This window comes from Lipotes vexillifer, unplaced genomic scaffold (assembly GCF_000442215.2).
Source record: "Lipotes vexillifer unplaced genomic scaffold, Lipotes_vexillifer_v1.1 scaffold42, whole genome shotgun sequence".
Classification (NCBI taxonomy): Eukaryota; Metazoa; Chordata; class Mammalia; order Artiodactyla; family Lipotidae; genus Lipotes; species Lipotes vexillifer.
In genome coordinates this window covers 2,517,767-2,524,158 of record NW_006783436.1, presented here as the reverse complement: position 1 = coordinate 2,524,158, position 6,392 = coordinate 2,517,767, and positions in this window count along the sequence as shown.

Genomic DNA, 6,392 nt, shown 5'->3' with positions numbered 1-6,392 from the left:
AAGGCGGCCATACAGAGCAGAGGTTTCTCACACAGGAGGATGGGGCCTGGCAGAGTGGGGAGGCCCACTGGACTTGGGAGGAAGGAGAGCTGGATCAGCTTTGCTCTGAGCCAGGACTCTCCTGGTTGCAAGTGATAGAAACCTAATTTGAACTACAAAGAGGGAATGTATTGTCATGAAACCAATCCCCTGGAAGGGAGGGATCTGCCAGGCTTCAGAAGCAATTGGGACTAGATAGCCATCAAGACAAGGTCACTGCACTGGCTCTGTCTGGAGAGCTCTTCCCTCCCACTTAGTTTATCAGCTACTCATTATTCATGTGTCCGGTCACTTCCTCAGGAAAGCCTCCCCTCCCCTGACTCAGCTCCCTGACTGAATCTCACCCAGAGACCTGGCTGGTCTCTTCAAGCCTTTGGGGCAAATTAGAAAAAGGTGACCCTTTTGCATGGACAGCGCCAGGGTGTGAAGAATAGGGTCCCTCTTCCGCTGGGCACATACAGCTTCACACCAGGCCTCATGGCTTGGTGAGAAGACTCTAGATGGGATTTCAGCCCACTTGTCCTCTTGGCTGTGCTGCTTTGTGCAGTGTACACACTGGCTTATCAGCTGTGGACCCTGCAGTTCTCAGCTAGCCTGACTGGCTCTTGGAGACCCTAGCCTTTCTGTTGAGCCTCTCCTCAGAGCCTGTGCCCATCTCAGTGAGGGACCACACAGTGGCAGGCGAGAGACTGGATTTGCATTGTCGAAGAGAGAAGTTGGGAAACCAAAGAAATAAAGTGATGTGGTGCTCACAAAAAACCCCTGTAGTCTATTGTATATTCTCAGAAGACTACCTTTTCTCACTCCTTGTCAAAATAGGAGTTTTACTTTGTTTGCATGATTATTTAAGGAATGTCTCCCCTGTAAACTTGTAAGCCCCACAAGGACAGCAGTTGGGCCTGTTTTTGCCCAATATGTTATTCCTAGGGCCCAGCAGTGTCTGGCACATGGAAAGCCCTTAATAAATACTCTTTGTTTCATGAATAAATGAATGAGCAAACAAATGAGTGTGTGTTTATTCCTCTGAGGCTGGCTTTTTTAATGAGGGGGGAGCCATGGCTGAGGGCAGCTTATAAGCCCACAGACAGAGAAGGCTGCTTCTTCTTAATTCTGATTTTTAAAATTCCAGGGAAGGATGCCAAGTGGCCCATTTGAGATCATATGTCCACTGGGAGTGGTAGGCACCCTGACTGGCAATTCCTATCAAAGCTCTTTTTGGTGAGTGGTAGGGTGAGCAGTACCCCAAAAGGAGAGGAGACTCTTCCTGGCGAAAGAGGGGAAGGCTGGGCAGAAACAACTCTGATGGCCCCCATACTGCCATTGACTTGCCGTGGGCTGGTCACTTCTGTCTTTGTTTCCTCACCTGTGAAATGAGGGAATGAGCTGAGCTCATCTCTGAGATCATCTAGCCCAATGTTCTTTTCCTTTTGTTCTGCTTCTGGTTTTGGTTCTGTTTCCTCCTGCCAAATTCTGTTCTAGTGCTGTGCGTGTTAAGTGGAAAAAAACATGACTGTGGGCAGCCTCAGTCAAGGAAGGCTTTTTTTTTTTTTTTGCGGTATGCGGGCCTCTCACCGTCGTGGCCTCTCCCGTTGCAGAGCACAGGCTCCAGACGCGCAGGCTCAGCGGCCATGGCTCACGGGCCCAGCCGCTCAGCGACACGTGGGATCCTCCCGGACCGGGGCACGAACCCGCGTCCCCTGCATCGGCAGGCGGACTCTCAACCACTGCACCACCAGGGAAGCCCAAGGAAGGCTTAATGGAGGTGAGCTTTACGCTGAGTGAGAAGGGCAGGGGAGTTGTATATGGAGAGACAGGGAGGAGGGGAGGTTTTTCAGGGTGAGAGGCTGGCTGGGAGAAGTCTGTTAGGGACTGGTGTTGAGCCATTTGTTTGCTAGAAGTCTTTTTTTTTTTAAGAGTAAATATCTTTGTAAGGGGTACCATGTTATCTCAACTATATTTTCTCCTGAATTAGCTTATCCAAGAACAGCAAGCTGGTCATCCACAAGGATCTGAGGAAATGAGACATTGAACAGGTAAGTTTTGATCATCAAAATAGGCCCTGAGTACAAGCATTTCTCACGTGTATGAATTAGGCTGATCACCGTGGGGTCGATGTATACAGTTGACCCTTGAGCAACATGGTTTGAACTACACGGGTCCATTTTTACGTGGTTTTCAATAGATATACAAAAATATACATGTAGAATATTGTGTGCAAGACTTGTATTGAAGTGGACAGCCTATCCTTACATAGGCACGAGGTGAGTGATAGTATAAACTTCATAATGTGTTAGTTTTCTTACTGTTTTATAACTCTGCTCTCAAAGAATTACGTTACTGTACAGTATGCTTCTCTCTCTCATAATTGAAGACACTATGTATCAGCCTATCATCACAGGTAAGTGGTTTTTAAAAAACATGTAACAATGTTTCCAGCACTGTGTTATGAATATGACACTGTATGCCATAAAAATTTTATAATGATTCATTCATTAGTGCATAGGCTAGGCTACTGGGAAGCCATCGTATCAATTACACTAGGCTACCATAAAGCAATCATAATGCTGCTTCGTCATATCAATGCATGAATTGTTATACCTGTAAATATATACAAACTTCTTTTTCACATTATCTCTTCATTTTTGATGCCTAGTGTTAGTAATACACATAACATCTACAGTGTTTTGTATTATATGACAATATTGATGTAGGTGCTGACAGATGACTCATAAACAGATGGTGTAAACTTATAGTATAGATAAATACAGTACTGTAAATGTATTTTCTCGTCCTTATGATTTTCTAAATAACATTTTCCTTTCTCTAGCTTACTTTATTGTAAGAATACAGTATATGTTACATATGTTACATATAATACGCAGTATATGTTAGCCAACTGTTTATCAGTAAGGCTTCCAGTCAACAGTAGGCTATTAGCAACTAAGTTTTGGGGGAGTCAAAAGTTATATGCAAATTTTTGGTGCCCCCAACCGACCCCACCCCCAGTAGTTCAAAGGATAACTGTGCTTTGTATGTGTGCTGGTTGGGGGTGGAGGATAGCTTTGCTCCAATAGTGGGAGAGGGGACTCAGGGGGGCAGGAAGGAAAGAAGTGTCCCCCTGTCATGAAGCTTAAAAATGCCTGAGGCTCTTACATACACAACTAGCCCTAAACCCTTCCCATGATCATTAAGTACAATAACCTCTCGGTGCCTGTCTGTTCCCCTTCTAGTTTTTCAAGCAACCCCTCTGGTTTTCCTTAAGGATACTGTTTAAGCTCACTTCAATCTTTGTCAATCTTGTTCCTATTGGGGAACAGCGAGGTTTGCCTTCACTCACTAAGGATGGGCCTTGTCCTGAAAGTGGGAGCAGTCTGTCCAAGAGGGCCATCCACCAGGCACCACAGTGGAAGCTCTGGGAACCTGGGAGCAGGGCTGCAAGAGGGAGAGAAGGCTTCCAAGGGGATATGGCAGGAGGGGGGGACAGGTGGCACAGTTTGGAGCTGGGTTCAGTGGCAATCCTGTAACAACACTCTGCTGCTTTGGGCCCTGCTCTCTCACACCCCAACACAGAGTCCTGTTGCCGCACCCTTGGATTTGTTTCACAAGTAAGAGAATAAAATTCCATACCCTGGAACTGGGGAAACTGTGTTTCATGTTACCACTAATGATGGACAGAGAGAACACAGGACATTGCCTGGACCCCTAGAACTATGCAAGATGTGACTGCCTACTGGTACTAGAAAAATCGGTCCAGCTTCCGCATTAGAGGCCCTGGAGTGTGTGTCGGGGGAGGGGAATGGGTGGGTAAGCAGCCCTCTGTAAAATGCTCTACAAAGATGCAATACAGCAGTGACTGAAAATACAGATCCGAAGCCAGTCTGCGAGGGTTTAAGTCTCCTGGTCCTGCCTCTCACTAGCCGTAAGACTTTGGGCAAGTTACTTTACCTACTGTGCCCTCATCTGTAAAATGAGTTTAACACAAGTTTCTACCTTGTGGCGTTGTTGGGAGGGTTAAATGAGTTCATACAGGTGCTAGAGCAGTACCTGGTGCCAAGTGAGTGGTACTTAAGTGTTTGCCAATATTTATAGTCCCCCCCAAATTGTCTGTGGGTTTGAAATGTTTCCCAAAGCTCAAGTTATAAACTTTGAATGGAGGTTTAGAACAGACTACGGTTGTGGTGATGGAGCTTGGAAGCCAGAAAAAGTGATTGCGAGGATGGAGGGATGGAGAATAAAACGGAAGCCCTTGCAAGGGCTCGAGGCTGGACTTTCAGGGTAAACCCACCAGACCGTGCGGGGCAGGGGGGCAGGGTGGCTGGGAGGCCTAGAGCTCAGCAGGGGCTGATGAGGGCCTAGGGTCCGGGAGGAGGGTAAGAAACAATTAAAGGAGAGATAAGGCACTGGCCGATTGTGGGCAGGGTAGGGCCCAGGGTCTGGGTGTGGCTGGCTGCAGAAAGAGAAGTTTTGACTGCAACCAGTTTGGAACTGGAGGTGAGCAAAATCTGGAAAGAAAGGAAGTTTATTTTTGGCATCTCCTCTCCAGAGAACACTGCTCCTCTTTTGCTCTATGTCTGATACCTCCACACTGCCTTGAAAATGCTGCCCTCCAGAGCCAAGCCTCCCCCGTCCCCACCTGAAACTGCTCCCCTCCCCCTCCACTGCCGTCACAAACCTCCCATTATTTGAACGCAGGCTCCCAAGTCAGCCTGCCTCGAGGAAAGCTAACAGAGTGGAACTCGTCTCTCACTAACAAAATTACTGATAGCCACGGACTAGTCCCTAAGGTGCCTTGATTTTAAGAAGTTCGAACTCGTAAGCTAAAACGAATTTCTAATCTAGGAATTCGTAATTTAGGGGGTGATAGGGTGGGCGTTGGTAGGTTTCTGGCCTTTGACAGACAAGTCATCATTTTCAATGATTCTTAAAGGGAGTCTGTGGTTCCCCAAATGTTAAGGGCATTTGCTTTGACCTCTTTTGGCTGAGGCAGCGGAAATAAAGTAAAACGTAAGCATTCAGCTTAGTTGGAAGAAAACAGTTTTCAATTCTGTAAGTTAGTGGTGTGTGTGTGTGTGTTGTGTGTGTGCGCACGTGTCTCCAAATGCTTCTCTGTTTCTGTTTTGGAACCATAGATGTTTTCCTTAAGTGCTTGGTTTCACTGCTTTCCTCCCACCAACGTGGCTCCGGTGGTAGCTTCAACTGGGGTTCAGGAGCGACTGTTGGGAGGTATGGGGTAGCTGAGGCAGGTGTAACTAGGTTGTAGGGCCTGGAATTGGCTTAGTCACGGGTTTTCGACATCCTACATCATCTTCCTTTCTAAAACAGGAAGTTCATACTTCCACAGCACGCTGTCATCACCAAGGAAGTGGGCATCTATTTCCGCAGCGCGCGTGCCCCTCTTCCCTCCCCCATTTCCTATTGCTGTCTGCCGCTCCACCCACTCTCCCAGAATGCTTCCCTTTGCCATAATGAGATGCTCGGCAGCCACGACGTCTGGAGATGGATGGGGCCTCCTATACTGCCCTGAGACGGATGTTAAAGATACTGTATTCATGGAAGCAGGCTAGAAAAGGCGAGGAGAAATGAAGAGCCTCATTTCAACAACACACAGGAGCCGATGCTGGAGTAAAATGTTTTTTCCTTCTGTCTATGCCCTGCTAGCTGGGGTAACTGAAGCAATGCTGTACTTATGAAAGTCACTCTAAAGGTCATGGATTGTTTAGATTCTACTGGAAAATTATACCTTCTGAGATTGAATTTAATGTGACATCATTAGGACTTGATTAGCTCAATGCGGTTAAGGTGGAAACACCCAATTCAGAGAAGAACATGTGGTAATGAATGAATACATTTTAATTCAAATATTCTGTTAAATCCCTAGACAGGTGTGATTTCCATAAAATAAAAGGCCCTGGATAAAAAAGAGAGGTGTCGGTTTAGGCTTCTTATAGTTGTGCTGGAGAAAAGATTAGTTAAAAAAAAAAAAAAAGGCTTATGAATGCTACCCTAATAGTCACGTGTCAAGAAATCTTGAAGGTTAGAAATAGTTTCAGAAATAAATGAAATTTTCTCTACATCTAGGAGAGGCAAAAAAAAATATTCATTGCTAAATGAAATCGAAATTTAAACACTGATGTCAAATCTCAGTGTAATTGAAAAATTCTTAGCTTTTCTGAGAGATCCCTAAGATGGCTGCTTCATAAAGGAAGAAACTAGGATCTTCTAGATTTTTAAACATACAGACTCATTTTTACCCGAAATAGTCCCAAGCATAAAAATTAGCCTACTGCATCTCACAAGATTGCATTAGGTTCACACAGAAATATGTGATGCCATCACATAATTGGTGCTCAAGC